This window comes from Pezoporus wallicus, unplaced genomic scaffold, assembly GCF_028554395.1.
Source record: "Pezoporus wallicus isolate ANWC-B61680 ecotype Strahan unplaced genomic scaffold, APGP_CSIRO_Pwel_v1 contig_5416, whole genome shotgun sequence".
NCBI classification, from domain to species: Eukaryota; Metazoa; Chordata; class Aves; order Psittaciformes; family Psittacidae; genus Pezoporus; species Pezoporus wallicus.
This window is the reverse complement of record NW_026642898.1, coordinates 732746-752387: the sequence shown is the minus strand read 5'-3', so window position 1 is coordinate 752387 and position 19642 is coordinate 732746.

Sequence of the window (19642 nt, the reverse complement as noted above, 5' to 3'; positions counted from 1 at the left end):
AGAGAAGGCTCAGGGGGGACCTGATGGCTCCCTACAAGTGCCTGAGAGGAGGATGGAGCCAGGAGGGGCTGGGCTCTGCTCCCAAGGAACAAGGGATGGGACAAGAGGAAACGGCCTCAAGCTGCACCAGGGCAGGTTTAGATGGAGCTGAGGAACAATTCCTGCCCCAGAGGGTGCTCAGGCATTGGAACAGGCTGCCCAGGGCAGGGCTGCAGTCACCGGCCCTGCAAGTGTTCACACCCCGTGGAGATGAGGCCTCAGTGCCATGGGGCAGTGGTGGCCTTGGCAGTGCTGGGGTAAGGGTTGGACTGGATGAGCTTGAAGGGCTTTTCCAGCCTGGCTGATCCTGTGATTGTAGCATTCTGTACCGCAGTACAGTGGTACGGGCACAGGGCTCCATCCCTGCTTGGCAAGGGATTTAATGCATGGTTTAATTGGAGTTGTCTGTCTGCCTCTTGCCAGAAATCCTGCAGTTGGATTAATGTTTGCTCTGTTGTAATGCTGCAGTGAGCTTGCTGTGGGGAATGCCCCTGTAATGTTCAATCCGTTGGTGCTGATTCTGTCGTTTTCAAAGCTGGCAATTCCACCGCCCTTGGACAGTACCTGTTCTGGTTAATGAATCCCTGTTTTCGCAGGGACACTGAGCTACACGCGGTTCCCTGTGTGGGAAGAGCCTTTGGGTTCGCTCTGCCAATCACAAGTGCTGCTGCTGCTCCTGGGGCACCCAGGGAGGGTAAAACGCTCTGCAGGTTCAACAGATGCACAAGAGCAGGATTTACCCGGAATGGGAAGGCAGCAGGGCTTCAGTTCAAGGAGCACAGATCCTCTCAGTAAAATCCTGGGTAGGAAAGTCAGGTTTGCTAAGTCCCAGGGCAGGATGAGGTCCTAAGAAAGAAAATGAAGGGTTTCAGTGAAATAAACTGCATGGATACTTCTTAGTTTTTAGCAGGATTAGTTAAAAGGCCAGGTTGGACACAGGGGCTTGGGGCAAGCTGCTCTAGTGGAAGGTGTCCCTGGCCGTGGCTGGGGTTTGGAGCTGGAGGAGCTGTAAGGTCCCTCCAACCCAAACCAGGCTGGGTTCTGTGAACAATGAATTTACATGTCATATATCCATAGAAATGATTTCTCAGCCATGGAGCATTGCAGAAAAACAAAACGCCACAAGAAGTACCAAAACTTGGGCTGTTCCTGCGGCTCTTTGGGAGGTCACTTCCTGCAGTCACAGGAGGATGGATAGCGCTGGCACGCAGCGTTAAACCAAAAAACCTCATCATTTTTCTTCTACAAAATGTTTCAACACACGACCTTGGAATGGGACGCGCAATTTGCTGTCAATAGTCTATTGTGTCGGAGCCCATTTAAGGCTTACAGTAACTCATATTGCGTGTTCTTCCCATAACTCCGTTACACAATGTCTCCTCCTAGAAGAGTGAGGAATCTTCCACAACTGTCTCACGTCTGTGGTCACGGGTTGCCAGCTGGGTATCTGCAGCTTCCTGAGAAGAGCCGCTTGGGTCATTCCAGCTTTTCCTTTTCACTGCCACAAATCAATGCACGCAGTTGGCTCAGGAAGCACGTGGCTAAAATCTTGGCTTGCTCTTCACTTTTTTCTTTTTTCCCCTTTTCCTTTTATTCCAGTTGACTTAGAAAAACAGCGACTTTCAGTTTGTCCCTTCTGGCAGTTCCTGGTCGTTCCAGGTTATTGTCTTTTCCTGCTTGGTTAAAAAAGTCCTTGTTAGTGCGGATAATGTGGCTGTGTGGCTGCTCTCGTGTCTGATAACTTGTGTGATAACTGGGGAGCATTAGGTGCCTCACACCTAACTGCATGGCTTCAGGCACTCTGTGCTTTCAAGTTTGCCAGGAATTCTTCCCATGAAAAGCTCCCTGGAATCTGGATTCCATGGCTGGAGTGACAGTTCCCTGGGAGGGCAGTGCTTTCGCTTCTCTCCCTGTTAGGTCCTGCACAATGTGGTCACATAAAGAGCTCGGTGAGTCATTTAGCATAGGCATAATTAGAGTGGTTTGGGGTTTTCTACTTAATTCTGTGATTAAAATCATAGAATTCAGGTCATTTGAGCTTGGTTCTTGCTCATCAATGAGCTGCAGGGAGGAAGATGTGCCCAGTGCTGTGTGTAGATGGTAGGGAGTTAATCCACTGTGGGGCAGACATCCATGTCTGGGGGTCAGAGGGTTGGCTCTGCTGAGTGAACGTGCCATGATAGCCAGCTGCAGGCAGCCAGGGCAGGTCTGAAGGCACCTTCTTGTCTCCCACAGCATTGAGAGCTTAGTGCAGAGCAGGGCAAATTCAACCCTGCTGCTGCTACAGTTAAAGTGTTAATGCACTTTAACACTTACATGAGGACTACATCTGACCTCGGTATCACTGCTGGCTGCTCTGAAATAGGAAAAGTCAGGCTGATGAAGGGAGGCCCATTGCCATCACCCACTGCATCCCTGTGAGAAGGGGGTTTGGCCACTTGGCTGCAATGAGGCAGACTTCAAAGCTCCCAGGAATTAAGATGCTTCCGAATGGGATGTGTTGGGAGACTGTGCCTCTCAGAGGTTTCCTCCACCAGTTTTCAGGGCGCGTATTACTTGGAAACACACATCTGATAAAAGCTTTTAAAAATGGAAGCTATCCTGAAGAGTTCTGACCATTTTCCCCATTGTAGTTGCATTAGCTGAGTCATCAGGTGCAAAACTGAATGATAAACTGTGCATGTTCTAACTGCATCTTCTCCTGCATGTCATGTAACATGAGATAATACTTTGCTCTGTGTAAATGCATCACCATGCTCTGGCTCGTCTTCCCAGTGTAAAATTCCTTTGTCTCTTACTAAGCATAAGCAGTCAGTATAGCAGCAAGGTTCAAACCTATTTAACAGTTCCTCCTGTGAGTTTTAGCTAAGCAAACACGTCCAAATGGAGTCATACCTTGAACTCAGAATTGTGTGCAACTGACCTTTAAGCTATTAGTTAAAACATCATAAAATAGAACTTCTGAAATGATTCCTTTCTGAGATGATGTGGCTGGATGCAGAGATCCCAGTAAACAGGCAGCAGTGATCCCAGCCTGTGGAATCCCCTGTGGAGGGGAGCTGTGTGTAGAACCCTCTGCCTTGTGTTCTCTGACGGCTGCAGTTTTCCCAGAAGGTCAGATGATGCATTTCCGAAAGCTGATGCTTAAGGTAGAATAATTTCCTGCAGGAGATTTGGTCATTCAGCATTCAGGATCTGAAGTAACATCTATATAAAGCAGTCACTTAAGGGGACAAAGCAGTAATCACTTATCATGGAGCTGGATTTGTAAGGGTCACAGCACAATGTGATGTCTGTTGTGAGCTGCACATGCAGGCACCGGCACAGCCGTGCTGGTTGCAGATCAGGTGTTCATTTGGGTAAAGGGGAACCTGCCTTTTGAGCTGGGTAGTTTGGAGGAGGCACTGGGCAGGCCCCAGGCGGGCTGGCCCCAGGGCAGGAGCACCAGCACCACACCAGCATGGGGAGGTTTCTGGGAAGCCAGAGCACAGCCAAGGCCCCACTCACAGAGCAGGAATGGGGACCTTGGAAGTCCAATCCCAGGAGCCTGCCCTGGGAGGGAGGCCTGGCACAGCCACAGCCCCTCGCTGCCCCTGCTGCGGGCAGCTACTGCCCAAGCTGAGGTTTCAGCCCTCACTGCACATCAGCAGCACATCGTCAGCAAGCACAGCAGCAGGAGCACAGCAGCAGCAGCACAGCAGCAGCAGCACAGCAGCAGCAGCACAGCAGCAGCACAGCAGCAGCAGCAGCACAGCAGCAGCACAGCAGCACAGCAGCAGCAGCACAGCAGCAGCACAGCAGCAGCACAGCAGCACAGCAGCAGCACAGCAGCAGCAGCACATCATCAGCAGGGGCAAGGGCAGCATTCCTCCTGTCAGAAATAGAACAGCCTAAATTATGAATGTGCACTTTCGCTGCAGGCAGGCACACTACCCTGCATGGCACGGCTCTTGCCATGTTCCTCCCCTCTTGGAAGCAGCGTGGTACTGCCAGGGAATAACAGGGTCAAGCCAGCAGTGATGGCCCCACAGGTGGTCCCTGACACTGATGCTCAGTTGCCACTTCTGTGACACTGTGAGGGATGCGGGGGCAGGGGAGCACAAGCAAAGTGCACAGTGTTAGTCTTTTGGTCATGTTTTCTGTCCTTGCATCTGGGCTATCATGCAATTCCAGACTGGTTTGGGTTGAAGAGACCTTAAAGCTCATCCAGTTCCAACCCCTGCCATGGGCAGGGTCACTGTCAGCTAATGGGTGCCCACAAAGCAGGGTGAGGACACAGCCCCAGAGCACTCTGTGCTGGAGCGAGTCGCTGGGGCGCAGGTGGGGAGGATGCTGAGCAGGGCTTTCCCCTGAAATTCCCAGACACACACAAGCTGCAGGTCCAGTACTGTGCCCTCCAAGCAGGGTCGTTTCCCACACCCCATGCATCCTCTTGCCTGTGCCTGTTCCTGATATCAGGCATGCCCAAGGCCTCATCACCTCCCAGGGGACAGACGAAAGGCTCAGCAAGGCCATGAGCGTAAACAGAGCCATGTGCCTGTGCAGGGACCCTGCTCCTCTCCTGTCTGTTTGCTGCAGTGGAGAGAGACCTCGGGAGAGACCAGAGCAGAGCCTCATAGGAGCCTTTAGGGACCAAGAACATGCAGGGACAGGCCAGGGGGAATGGCTTGAACCTGCCAGAGGGGAGACTGAGCTGAGCTCTTAGGCAGAAGCTCTTCCCTGTGAGGGTGCTGAGGCGCTGGCACAGGGTGCCCAGAGAAGCTGTGGCTGCCCCATCCCTGGCAGTGCTTAAGGCCAGGTTGGACACAGGGGCTTGGAGCAAGCTGCTCCAGTGGAAGGGGTCCCTGCCCGTGGCAGGGGTTGGAGCTGGAGGAGCTTTAAGGTCCCTTCCAACCCAAACGAGGCTGGGGTTCTGTGATAACAAAATGTATTGCACAGAACAGCAGTCACAGCAATCCAAACCCAGGATGTGCCTCATCTGCTTTAATCTGTGTGCTGTGATAGCGCAGAAGAAGCAGGAGCTGCCCGGTGTCTCTGTGCTCTTAACGCATTGTGCTCTTACTCGCAGCAGGGTGGACTCTGTCCTGTTCCCTTACAGCCCCGTGCAGAGGAGCTGCCTCTTACTGCCGAGAGCCCAGTGCTGTGTTCCCAGGCCTGGGGAACAGGCAGGGTCACTTCTGGGAGCCTGAAACTTTAGCGGCAGAGATTACGTTACAGAACGTCTCCGTTTACCTGTGTCAGTGCAACACCTGAGCCTTCAAAAAGGGCTGGGGAAAAGTAAACACAGGGCCTTGCCTCCTCTGTAACGTGCAGGGGAGAGAACAACGATTTCCATCGCGTGGGATGCCGGAACTGACTGTTTGTCCTGCCAGCCAAGTGCTCAGTTTCTATTTAGAAAGGTTTTTGTGTGTCCTGTTGTGTATCCATGGCTTCACACATCCACCCCTCTGTTGCGCTCTGCAGACACCCCCACATCCTGCATCCACCTCTGGGGCAGCAGCACAAGAGGGACATGGAGCTGTCAGAGCGAGGCCAGAGGAGGCCATGGAGCTGCTGCGAGGGCTGGAGCAGCTCTGCTCTGGAGCCAGGCTGAGAGAGCTGGGCTGGGGCAGCCTGGAGAAGAGAAGGCTCCTGAAGGGGAGACCTGAGAGCAGCTCCAGTGCCCGAAGGGGCTGCAGGAAAGCTGGAGAGGGGCTTGGGACAAGGGATGGAGGGACAGGCCAAGGGGAATGGCTTGAACCTGCCCGAGGGGAGACTGAGATGAGCTCTTAGGCAGAAGCTCTTCCCTGTGAGGGTGCTGAGGCGCTGGCACAGGGTGCCCAGAGAAGCTGTGGCTGCCCCATCCCTGGCAGTGTTCAAGGCCAGGTTGGACACAGGGGCTTGGAGCAAGCTGCTCCAGTGGAAGGGGTCCCTGCCCGTGGCAGGGGTTGGAGCTGGAGGAGCTTTAAGGTCCCTTCAGCCCAACCCCATCTGAGATTCCATGATTAAGGCACACTGGCTTCTTACGCCTGAGTTTGAATCAATTCACTTGATGCTTCCCAACGTCGGTGCAGTGTGCGGTTGGCTGGCAGAGCACTGGTTCTGTGCCAGCCAGTGGAAGTGGGACTCTGCTCTCTCGCTCCTGTTAGGACTAATCACGTAAAGGACTCCTCCGGCTGGCTCTGGGTTTGATGGGTTTATTTCCCTCTCGGTGTCCCTGCAGGGTACTCGGGCCTGGATCCCTGTAGCCACTGTGCACCACTTGAGGCTCAAAGCCATATAGTTGGTGCTTAATTTCTGATACACCCCTGACTTTTCCCAGTCTGCATCCCACAAACTGCTTTCCATGGATCAGCTTTGGCAAAGGTTCAGATTTCCACTGGGTTTATGGAAGCAAAGGCACCCTGTGGCTGAGGATCTCCCTTGGGGACTCTCACTTGAGGGGGTTTGTGTTGTCCCTTTGCCTGTCACGGATGAGTCAATCAATGGCTGACACCGTGGATGAATCGATGACTGACACGGATGCCACGTGTTGGAGGGGCTGGAGGTGCACAGGAGGTAGGGGAGTTGTGGGCAGTGCCCAGCTGATGGGGTGCTGGAGAAGAGCAGTTCAAGGTGCAAGGTGCCTGTCCCCTGGAGCAGGGTGCTGACTGCTCGGGGGAGCACACTGCAGCCCAGCCTCCCCGCAAGCACTTCAGTACTTAGCATGAGTTACTTGATACCTGCTTCACAGGAGTTGAGTATTCACTGTAGGAAAAGCAGACGGGACTCTGGTACCCCAAAGTGCATCTTCCTCCTCCTCAGGGTTTAGGTTTGGGTTAAGCTGACAGTGGTTGTGCTGCAATGCTCAGGTCTAGGCTAGTGCATGGACTGGAGACCAGCAGCAGGCTTTTGTCCAGTTCCTTTGGGACAGGCTGGGACATGGAGATCTTCAGCTGTGGGATCAGCGTATTGCCGGCTGCATGTGGTCATCTGCAGAAGACATGAAACCAGGGAGGGATCAAATGCCAGATAGAGGTGTCTGACTGCAAGAGTTGTGAGGTTTCCCCATCCGGCCATAGGTACAACATCAGGCGTGAGGCTTTGCACGCCACAAGCAAGACACGAGGCTTGGAGACCTCACAGCTGGTGAAGGGCTGTGGCCCCTCAGAGGGGCAGCAGGATCAGGATCAGGATCAGGATGTGGCCCTGGCCCTGTGGTGAGCACAGCTTCCAACAGGCTGCAGGATGGCACATAGCAGACAGCAGCACTGAAGTAAGCCAGTCTGAAGTAAAGCATGTGTAAAGCTGGAGCCCAAGTGTCCCTAGGCAGAGCAGCACTTGGGAACTGGCTTTTCAGAGGCTCCTATCCCTGGGAATCTGGCAGTGAAAGGGGATGAGCTTCTGGGTGCTGGGCTGTTTCGGAGAAATCCAATGGAAAATTTGTAACCACTGCAGCATGTGAGGCACTGAAATGTCATTTTTATAATAAAAATGATAGGGAAAAAAACACTGTCAAGAAAAGATATCAGGATTCCTTCTGCCAGGATTTCAAACTGTCTGTAGAGCGAAGGAGAAGAATTTATGCCTATGGATGGAAAAAAAACCTAAAATAGAACGAACGTGGATTTTGTGTCCCCTGGTGCCTTCCAAAAGGAAATGGCACAGAGAATGAGGAAATTTCATGGAGTAAAAATATCAGCCCAGCAAGGAGAGATCCAACTGCTCTTGCGAAAGGTTGAACCACGTGAAGAGGTTTATGGCAGGTTGTGAAAGCCCATCGCCTCCCGCCCTGGCCGAGATCTTTCCATGAGCTTGACTCAAGGCCGCACTAAGAGACAGAGATGGCTTATGCTGTAAAACAGGAAAATCCCTCCTCTGCTTCCCTGCCCCGGGATAGAGTCTCCGCTCACTAAATCCCGGATAAGTGTTGTTTACTTCGCCCCTCTCCAAGAGGAAAGGTCGCTCCTGCTCTCCGAGGAGCTCCAGCAATTTCCTCCTGGCAGCGCTCACTTCTGCCTGTGGCATCGCACGGGGAGGTCCCGGGAGCCCCAGCTCCTCCTCTGGCTGTATCCTGGGGTCTGGGGACACGTGTTAACCCTCTCGCTGCCGTCCTGCCCTCCGTCTTCCCTGGAGCCACCTCTGAGCCCGCAAGCAGCGTGCCTCAGGTACGGCCTTAAGGAGCGGTGAGATGCTGACAGTCAGAATACTGCTGCTCTGAGGAAATAATGCTCAGAGGGCAAGAGCTAAAGGTCCCTTTTCAGTACAAGTTACAGTTGAAGTGTGCTCCAGTACGAAATGAGGCTTTCTCCTCCTGTCCTCTGCTCAGCGTTCTTGGTCTGGTTTTTCTATTGCTGTGTATTGAACCTCAGCTCTCTTGTTTTGATTCAGCAGCATGTTTGTGTTCTCAGTTTTCTCTCGTCTTGTTTGCTCTTTATCACTCTAAGGAACAATAAAAGAGGAAGGAAGCAGTTGACCGGGATCAACCTTAGGCTGAGCTTTGTTAACATCAAGAATGACCATGCGGATTGTCTTAACCCTGAGTGCAATTTATACCAACAAACCAGACTTCATCTAATGGCCACCTAATATGTTAAAGGGTGCTTCTGAAAGTAAGATCTCAAATTCTCTCGTAGGGAAGAGAGCAAAACCCCTTAAAACAATCCAGAAGCACACAAAGCAACTGCTTGCTACTGATGTTACCCAGACTCTTCTCCTCTTTCTTTGCAAGTCAATGACTGCTGAAAGCAATGCAGTGATTGCAGCCTCAGAACTCGGCTTTCCTCCACGGCAAAAAATAACAAAACTCATTTTTGCCAACACAGCTGGTGCTCAGATGAAATTACGTGGTTCACTTTGAAATGGTATTAAGAGAGAAACTTTAATTAACCTGTACCACTGAGTCAGAAGATAATATCTGCTGCATGGAATGGGCAGGCAGGCAAAATAGGAGAAAATCATTATTTGCAATTAGATATATGCATTACAGACAATGCTGTAATTAAAACGTACTTAATGTCACAGGAGGTCCTTTATTATCCAAATAATTTGTGGAGGGCTGTGGGAACAATGTGGTGAGGATCCACCCTCTGAAGAATAAAGCAACACAGAATTCCACAGGAGCTGGGGCCATCTGAGCGCCGGAGTCCCATTGGTACTGGGATGCGTACGGGTTACCTGTTTCTTGCTGTGCTTCCCTCCTGTGATCCCCTGACGGGAGGCAGTCAGACAGTGATATCCCTGTGCTGCTGCCCCTGGAGCGTGGGCACCTCTGGATGTGTGCGGGTCACAGGGAAGAAGAGATGCCACTGGGCATCTTTCCCTGGGAAAATGGATCTCTTCATTATTGGTTTATTATCTCCAACAAAAGCAAGTGATTAAGTTCCCTGGGGCTAATCCTTGTCTCTACTGTAGCACTTCCAAGGCATGTAAGCCATGAAAACAGCCCAAACCCGAGAAAAAATGAATATTAATGACACTTATACATGCTTGAAGTGCTCCTTTTCCCTTCTACACCTCTTGCAGAATGAGCAGGGTGAGGGGCGGATGAGCACTGCCCAGTAAGTCTGTGGGGATTGCTCAGGAGCAAGGCCCAGCCCTGCCTCCAAGAGCAGGGCTGCACAGCCAGAGGGGCTGACGCGGCCGTAGGAGCAGACATGGAGGGGTTGGTGATGGAAGCTGGCAGAAGATGTGGAGACTCCTCAGGGAACAGTGGCCAGGCATGAGCACTGCTCCTCTGCCCAAGGACGTGGGCACTGCTGCCTCTATGGTAAACTACCTCTCAGCTCACGTATTTCCCTGTCTGAGACAAATAGCTTGGAAGTGCCTCCAACTAGCAATGCACGATGGCTGCTTGATGTAGACTAGCTATCATTTTTCATTAAGAGAAGAGCTTGTCTTGCCCAGGTGATACCAAGACCTGAATTTCAAAATGATGCAAACATTCTGTGCTGCTGCCTCACATACTTCTGCATTTCAGTGCTCATTTGAATCCCAGACTGGGTTGGGTTGAAGGGGCCTTAAAGCTCCTCCAGCTCCAACCCCTGCCACGGGCAGGGACCCCTTCCACTGGAGCAGCTTGCTCCAAGCCCCTGTGTCCAACCTGGCCTTGAACACTGCCAGGGATGGGGCAGCCACAGCTTCTCTGGGCACCCTGTGCCAGCGCCTCAGCACCCTCACAGGGAAGAGCTTCTGCCTAAGAGCTCAGCTCAGTCTCCCCTCGGGCAGGTTCAAGCCATTCCCCTTGGCCTGTCCCTCCATCCCTTGTCCCAAGCCCCTCTCCAGCTTTCCTGCAGCCCCTTCAGGCACTGGAGCTGCTCTCAGGTCTCCCCTTCAGGAGCCTTCTCTTCTCCAGGCTGCCCCAGCCCAGCTCTCTCAGCCTGGCTCCAGAGCAGAGCTGCTCCTCTGACAAGGCTCTGAATGAGTCAAGGCAGCACTCGGAGGTTTCTTGGTACCCTGCACCCCAGGCCGTGGGGAGCCCCTCTCTGCTGTTCTGTACCTGTGCACGTGCCTGTGCCTTGGCTGCAGCCGGTCCCTGCCGCTCACAGTAACCAGCCCCAGGTGCCAGGGGAGGCTCCCGGTGCAGATGCTGCTCTGGGCCTGCCCTCCCTGGTGCCAGTGCAGGTTTTGTCAGACCCCTCCATCCCGTCCGCTGTTGCTGTGGGGCTGTTGTGCTGTTCTCAGGCAGGACTTCTCCCACTGCAGTGCCTGGATCTGTGCCCCCCCATGTGTAAAACCCCCACTGAAGTCAAGGGGGATCTTGCCCGAATACAGAACACAGAACCCAGGCTCACTGCAGGGCGAGTCTGACCCATGGGCCACATCACTGTGGAAGGGAGAGGGAGTAGCAACCAACCGTGATGAAGATCATGTTTCTGTAGGGAAATAGCTGTTTCTTCAAACCATAAATCACAGGCAAAATGGCTGCAAAATGTATTAAACTGAAGGAATGGCTGGAGGGGAAAGCACCCCCAGTATGTCATCAGCTGCTGCTTTCCCTCCCAGAGGCTTCTCCACTTCCCTGTTTGCAAGAGAACAAAGAAACTCTGCCAGAGCTGCCCGGGGATTCATGGGGAATAATGAGAATTCATTGCTAATTAGGGCTCCAATTAAAAACCTCATCTTTGCAGGGCCACTCTTAATGAACTTGTGAATTGCAGCTGCAGACTTGCAGCCCTAGAAACATCCCTTGCTTGATTCTGGTTGTGTATGCACAGGGTGAGCGAGGGATGGAGGCAGGGATGGGTGGCAGGAATGGGTGCAGGGATGAGTGGCAGGGATGGATGCAGGGATGGATGCGGGGATGGGTGGCAGGGATGGATGTAGGGATGGAGGCAGGGATGTGTGGCAGGGATGGATGTAGGGATGGATGCAGGGATGGAGGCAGGGATGAGTGGCAGGGATGGATGCAGGGATGGATGCGGGGATGGGTGGCAGCGATGGATGCAGGAATGGAGGCAGGGATGTGTGGCAGGGATGGATGCAGGGATGGAGGCAGGGATGAGTGGCAGGGATGGATGCAGGAATGGAGGCAGGGATGAGTGGCAGGGATGGATGCAGGGATGGAGGCAGGGATGAGTGGCAGGGATGGATGCAGGGATGGAGGTAGGGATGGGTGGCAGGGATGGATGCAGGGATGGGTGGCAGGGATGGATGCAGGGATGTGTGGCAGGGATGGATGTAGGGATGGATGCAGGGATGGAGGCAGGGATGAGTGACAGGGATGGAGGCAGGGATGGAGGTAGGGATGGGTGGCAGGGATGGATGCAGGGATGGGTGGCAGGGATGGATGCAGGGATGGAGGCAGGGATGAGTGACAGGGATAGATGCAGGGATGGAGGCAGGGATGAGTGGCAGGGATGGATGCAGGGATGGAGGCAGGGATGAGTGGCAGGGATGGATGCAGGGATGGAGGTAGGGATGTGTGGCAGAGATGGATGTAGGGATGGATGCAGGGATCCATGCAGGGGTGGTTGGCAGGGATCGATGCAGGGGTGGATGGCAGGGGTGGATGGAAGGAATGGATGCAGCGGTGTGTTCAGGGATGGAAGTGATAGGGGGAGAAGGAGAAACACAAGTGCTGGGCAGCAGGAGGATGGAGATGGGGGATGCTGGATGTGCAGTAGGTACCATTATGAGCTGGGGTCTGCCCTTGCCCACTGTGCTGCACACAGGGAGGTTTGCCCTTCGCACCAGTGTCGTCCCGTGCTCACTCACAGGGCTGGAGCTGGAGAAGCACAGTGCAGCTGGCGTGGCCGTGGCCCCTCATGGGCTTCCCCATGCCCAGAGCTGGTGGCCACACTTCAAGGTGGGCAGCAGCAGCGCTCGGTGTGGGCGCTGCTGGTGCCAGGCTGGGGTGTGAATCAGGATAACGTTCATCTCACAGCGTATCTGGCTTTGTAAGGAAGAGGGATGGCAATCCATGGTGCATCTTGATCAGCCTTAGCCTCATTAGAAACCTCTGTTTATTCGTGCACATGCTGTTAGGAGGGGTGGACAGGCACAGGTACCGCAGGTGAGCGTTGATGTGTGGCAGCATCTTTGCTCATGACAGCAAACAGCCAGGTTGCGTGGATCTGCATAAATCTGCACCGTTGTGCACTCTAAGGGGCTTTTTAATTCAGATCAGTGGCTACCACAGCCTTCCTCCACGGTCCTTGGTGGTTTCCCACAGTGGTGTGCTGTGTTTGGTGTGCTCCAGATCCCGGATCAGGGAACGGGGAGCCTGCACTGGTCAGGAAAATGGGTATGTAGCTGTGCTGGGGGAACACTGTCCTTTTTGTCCTGCTGCTGATTCAGGTACCCATGCTGTAACCCACCAGCCACAGCAGCAGCTGCACGCATACAGTACCCAGGCACACTGCTGCAGTGCACCAAAGCCCTGCTCCTGTGACCATTGCTTCCGCTTCCAGGCTCTGCCAGGAGGCACATCCCCATGTGTTTAGTGCCAGATCCCATTGCAGGAGGGTTTTTTCTCCTGGGAGAACACTACGAAACCACTGGAGGACAATTAATGGGGGTCTGAAACACTCTGAAACCTGATCAGAGGTTGGAGACGGCAGAACGGGGATAGAATTCCTGTTAATTGTACTCATTTTCCTATGGACTGACCATGAAAGAGAACCCCCACAGTGGACGATGGTGGTGGCACCTCTGGAGATCATCCACCCACGGCCACCCCTGCTCAGGCAGGGCCACCCAGGGCAGGCCATCAGGACCGTGCCTGGTTGGCTTTGGAGTGTGGCCAAGGATGGAGACTGCACGGCCTCTCCATGCAGCCTGGGCCAGTCTCTGACCGCCAAAAGGAGCGGTTTGTGTGCCTGACTGGAATTCCCTGTGTTTCGGTGCCGCATTTGCCTCTTTCCCAGGGCTTGAAGACAAGGCTGTGATGGAAAGCAGGGTAAGGGAGGTACCCAGGCTCTTGGGTGAGAGCCTCTCCCCAGGTCAAACACAGCCAGGGGGGCAAACAGTGGGTAATTCTTGTGCTCCCTTTGCCACCAGCAGTGTCCTCTGCTCCGTGTAGCCCTGGACGTGCCCACAGGGTCTTAGGGATGTGCTGAGCCCAGCCAGGAGCCCTGGCTGGTGCCTGTGGCAAGGCTTTTGGGGGGTCCTCACTTCAGCCTGGGAGCCCATCCCTGGGCAGGGGCTCACACCTCACCATGCGCTGCATGGAGAGCAACAGGGATGAAGTGCCACGCAAATACCGGGAGCACAGGAGGGGAGTGAAAGCTTTCACCTTGCCCTGGAGCTCCGTATTGAGTTTTCCCATCTCACCCGGGTGCATGGATTGCATTTCTGGTGTCCCACACAGAACGGAGCCACTCGGGGCGCCCTGAACGTGTTCTTCTCCCACACATGAGAATGGACCTGAAGTTCTGAGGGATTGAACACTCATTTGCCGATTTAAGAGAATGAAAGAGCAAGAGGGAAGCTCGTGGAGTTCGGGGGTTCCACAGAAAACCCATGGAAAAGCACATGTATGTTTAGAATGATGTTGACATTTCTGCGATAAGAGATAGGGCGTTTTATCTAAGTTACACCAAAGCCCTCCAAGATAATGTGCTGTGTAATAGCTGCAGTTTTAGACACTATTTCATTTTCCATTTTCTAGACAAAAAGCATGATTCTTATCCACAATTTCAGTTCAGGGCTGGACAAATTACCACCATACCCTTCCCAGCTACACCTAGTGTAGGGAAAACTGCATTTTAGGAAGAAAAGCACCTGTTCCACCTTCTCTTCTGCCAGCTTTACCAGTGTTCTGAGCACAGAGAGGAGACAGATGGCTGTAAAGCCCAGGGTGAAAAGGGTGGGGGCACCACAGGCACTGATGAGGCTGAATTGTCCTAAGGAGCATCACCTGTGCCCACAGCCAAGCTCCATATAAGCTGGGGCCAGAGCGCGCTCCTTGGTGCGGGTTGTGGTCAGTGCTGCTGCTGGGTCCTGTTCCCTGGCTCCTGTCCCTGGACTGCAGGTACCTTCTCACTCAGTTCCTTGTAGGCTGTCTCTGCTGCTTGCTCCCCTAGGCCTGGATGAGCCCCTTGGTTGGGCTCTGCCCACTTTGGGAGGGGTGAGTGTCTTCCTCCTCTTCCTCTCTATACATCCAGTGTGTATTTGCAACCACCTCACTCAGTGGTGCCATGAGCTCTGGTGGGGAGGGGGTACCCTGCTGGCACCTCAGGCTTCATGTGAGCCTCTTGGTGTGTGCTGGCTGGCAGGAGGAGTGACCCCAGGCTACGGAAGCCCCTGTAAGTCCCTCACAGAGCCCATGTGTGCAGGCTCTGGTGCTTTGGAGGGTCCTAAGGTGCTGCAGAGAAGTCTGGGCTGGTTGGAGAAGGGTCCACAGAGCTCCTCAGGAGCCTGCCAGAGGGGTTGTTTTGGGGCTGTTTAATAGCAGGGTCTGGATGTGTATTTGTACCCCTTGTGTGGGTTGCTCCCATCTGCAGTGTTGCTGTGAGTGCTTGTGTGTGGCCTGTCCTGTGGGTCTGGGGTGCATTGCAGAAGTGTTTCCCTTCCCTCCTGGCAGCTGAAGGGGTGTAAATCTCTTTGACACCCACTTGGCATCAGTGGTGATGCCCCGGCACACACCACCCAGGGCTCTGCAAGGGGTGTAAGGTGTAAGCCACATTACCTGTTTTGAGGATGCTTGTCCTGTTCTTGTGGTTATCCAAGTGAATCAGCATATCTTGGTGCAGAGTGCCCTTGGAGGGGCAGCAGGGCAGCCTGGCCAGCCCCGGTGTCCCTTGGCCTGATGCTCCTGTTTTCAGTGCTTATTGACCTGTTCTGCAGAAGTTTAGCAGTGTGGGAAGGCTGTGTCCTAATTCTGTGTGCTGGGACACGTCTGCAGGTGTGCTTCATGCTGGTCATCACAGAGCCCCAGCCTGGTTTGGGTTGGAAGGGACCTGAAAGCTCCTCCAGCCCCAACCCCTGCCATGGGCAGGGACCCCTTCCACTGGAGCAGCTTGCTCCAAGCCCCTGTGTCCAACCTGGCCTTGAACACTGCCAGGGATGGGGCAGCCACAGCTTCTCTGGGCACCCTGTGCCAGCGCCTCAGCACCCTCACAGGGAAGAGCTTTTGCCTTATCTCCAGCCTGAACTTCCCCTGTTTCAGTCTGAACCCATCACCCCTTGTCCTGTCACTACAGTCCCTAATGAAGAGTCCCTCTCCAGCATCCTTGTAGCCCCCTTCACACACTGGAAGCTGCTCTGAGGTCTCCAAGCAGCTTCTCTTCTCCAGGCTGGGCAGTCGCAGTGTTCTCAGCCTGTCTCTGTACAGGAGGTGCTGCAGCCCCTGAGCATCCTCTGATGCTGGATAAGGAAACCTGGAGCCCTGGGTCAGAAATGGCATGATTCTCACTCGAGGTAACATGGCAGGGCTCAGGGGGTGAGGTGATCCCTGCCTTCTGGAAGGTGCTATCTTCACACAGCTGGGAGGACTGGTATGATGGGGTGGTGAGCCTGCTCCCTCTGCAGGGAGCTGAGACCTCATCAGTGTTGATTTCTCTTCTGTGTAGAGGCAGAAAAACCCCTTCCTCCTCAGAGGGCTCTGCTGAGATGCCAGTGAACAGGCTCTGGAATGATGTTGGTTTTGTATATGTACTTACAAGTGAGTGTTCCTCAACCACGTACAAGTGCAGTCACCGCAATGGAGGGCGGTGGAGCTGGTGATGTTCTGATGGGAGGAGGAGATGGCAGCACACCTTGTAATTAGCAGGGAAAGGGGGGTGTCAGGACACCCAGAAAGCCACAAAACAAATCAAGCTCTGTGAGGAAATGAAATGCAAGAAATAGAAATAGTTTACTTGGTGAGCCAAGAATAATGCTGTTAGCACTCGCACTGGTCGCTAAGTGCGGGGCAGAGCAAGGAAAGGATAGCAGTAGCTGTGATTATTGCTCCTACCTTAGCAAGTACATGCATTAAGGTAAGAAATGTGTACTTTTAAACCTGTGCAGCTTCCCAGGGTCACAAAGATCTCTTTGTCAACAGAGCATGGGAGCCAAGGGCCAGTCAAGCCTTGGTGTGTGCCTTGGAGGCAGTCTGTGGTCCAAATAAAGTGTTTATTGCTGCTGCTCACTGGAAGGCTGCTCCCCTCTCTAGATCCGCAGGGTTTAACAGGGTGTGCTTTGGCAATAGCTGCAGGTGCCAGAGGGGGATCGGCTCTAACAAGAGCAGCAGAGCAGGGGGCATCAGCCTGTGCCCTCGCCCCAGGGCTGGGTCCTGGCCCAGCTTCCCCTGGCTGCAGTGCTGCAGGTGAAGCCTCTGCCAAGGGCCCATGGGTGGGGGCTGAGGAGGAGGTGGAGGTGCTGTGTTTGTGCCCTGGTCTGGGGTGATTCCTGGTGTGACCTTGGGTTAACGGTCCTTGTTGGTCTTCCCGAGGTGTTCCCCCATGGCTGGGGAGGTGCTGTGTTAGTGTTAAATAGATGTGGGAAATGCTTTTCACAGTGTCACAGTATGCTAGAGATTGGAAGGGACCTCGAGAGATCATCTAGTCCAATCCCCCTGCCGAAGCAGGAACACCTAGATAATGTTACACAGGAATGTGTCCAGGCGGGTTTTGAATGTCTCCAGGGAAGGAGACTCCACAACCTCCCTGGGCAGCCTGTTCCAGTGTTCTGTCACCCTCACTGAGAAGAAGTTTCTTCTCAAGTTTAAGTGGAACCTCTTGTGTTCCAGTTTGTACCCATTGCCCCTTGTCCTATCATTGTTTGCCACCGAGTAGAGCCTGGCTCCATCCTCGTGACACTCCCCCTTTATGTATTTATATACACTAATAAGGTCACCCCTCAGTCTCCTCTTCTCCAAACTATAGAGACCCAGCTCCCTCAGTCTTTCCTCATAAGGGAGATGCTCCACTCCCTTAATCATCTTTGTTGCCCTGCGCTGGACTCTCTCCAGCAGGTCCCTGTCCTTCTTGAACTGAGGGGCCCAGAACTGGACACAATATTCCAGGTGCGGTCTCACCAGGGCAGAGTAGAGGGGAAGTGGGATCTCTCTCGTCCTGCTAACCACCGCCCTTCTAATACACCCCAGGATGCCATTGGCCTTCTTGGCCACAAGGGCACAGTGTTGGTTCATGGTCATCCTGTCGTCCACTAGGACCCCCAGGTCCCTCTCCCCTACGCTGCTCTCTAACAGGTCATTCCCCAACCTATACTGGAACCTGGGGTTGTTCCTGCCCAGATGCAGGACTCTACACTTTCCCTCGTTATATTTCATCAAGTTACTCCCTGCCCAACTCTCCAGCCTGTCCAGGTCTCGCTGGATGGCAGCACAGCCTTCTGGCGTGTCAGCCACTCCTCCCAGCTTAGTGTCATCAGCAAACTTGCTGATAGTACACTCAATTCCCTCATCTAAATCGTTGATGAATATATTAAATAATACCGGTCCCAGTACTGACCCTTGAGGCACTCCACTAGTTACAGGCCTCCAACTAGACTCAGCCCCATAGACTACAGCTCTCTGGCTTCTCTCCTTCAGCCAGTTCGCAGTCCACCTCACTACCTGATCATCCAGTCCACACTTCCTCAATTTAGCTGTGAGGATGCTGTGGGAGACCGTGTCAAATGCTTTGCTGAAGTCAAGGTAGACCACATCCACCGCTCTGCCATCATCCATCCACCGTGTTATTTCCTCATAAAAGGCTAAGAGATTGGTCAAGCATGACTTCCCCTTGGTGAAGCCATGTTGACTGCCCCTCATAACCTTCTTATCCTTGATATGCCTTAAGATGGCACCAAGGATAAGGTGTTCCATCACTTTCCCAGGGATGGAGGTGAGGCTGACCGGTCTATAGTTACCCGGGTCCTCCTTCTTGCCCTTTTTGAAGACTGGAGTGACATTTGCTTTCCTCCAGTCCTCAGGCACCTCTCCCGTTTCCCAAGACTTGGTAAAGATGATGGAGAGTGGTCTAGCAATGACTTCCGCCAGTTCCCTCAGCACCCGCGGGTGCATCCCATCTGGACCCATGGATTTATGGATGTCCAGATTGCTCAACTGGTCTCTAACCCATTCCTCATCGACTAAGGCAAACCGCTCCGTTGACCTGGCTTCATCTAAGGTCTCAGGGGTACAGGGCTCTTCAGGACTGCCTGCAGCAGAGTAGACAGAGACAAAGAAGGCATTCAGTAACTCTGCCATCTCTGTATCTTCTGTCACCAGGGCACCCATCCCGTTCATCAGTGGGCCTACATTGCCTCTGGTGTTAGTTTTGTCTGCCATGTATTTGAAAAAGCTCTTTTTGCTGTCCTTGACCCTTCTCGCCAGGTTTAATTCTAAGGAGGCCTTAGTCCTCCTAGCTGCCTTCCTACATCCTCTAGCAGCAGCCTTATATTCCTCCCAAGTGGCCAGCCCCTCCTTCCATGACCTGTAAACTCTCTTCTTCCACCTGAGCATACCCAGCAATTCCCTATTTAGCCACGCAGGTCTCTTGGCCCTCTTCTTTGACTTCCTACGTGTCGGGATGCTCCGATCTTGAGCTCAGAAAAAGCAATCCTTGAATGCCAACCAACTATCTTGGGCCCCTTTACCTTCAAACAGCCTTGCCCATGGGATTTCCCCAGCAATTGCTTGAAAAGGCCAAAGTTTGCCCTGCTAAAGTCCAGGGTTGCAATTCTACTTGCTATTCTACTGGTCCTACCACACAAGATCCTGAACTCCACCATCTCGTGGTTGCTGCAACCAAGGCAGCCCTCAACCCTTACTGCTTCAACCAGACCCTCCTTGTTGGTGAGGATGAGATCCAGCAGCACTCCTCTCCTGGTTGGCTCATCCACCATTTGCAGGAGGAAGTTATCATCCATACACTGGAGGAACCTCCTGGACTGTGGCTGGGTTGCCGAGTGGTCCTTCCGGCAAACATCAGGGAAGTTAAAATCCCCCACGACGACCACGGCCTGTGACTGTGAGGCCGCTCTCAGCTGCCTGTAGAAGACCTCGTCAACTTCCTCACCCTGATCTGGTGGTCTGCCACAGCTAATGCAGACCTGCCCCAAATCAGGGTTGTGTGCATCGTTTCAGCGTGGAAGTCATGTCCTGGTAAGAAGCCAGAAACAACAGCAATGCTCGTGCAGGTGGTGACTGGCGAAGTGAAGCGAGCGGCTATTCCAGGCAGGTGTTCCTTGTGTGACAAGGCCGAGATGGCTCGGG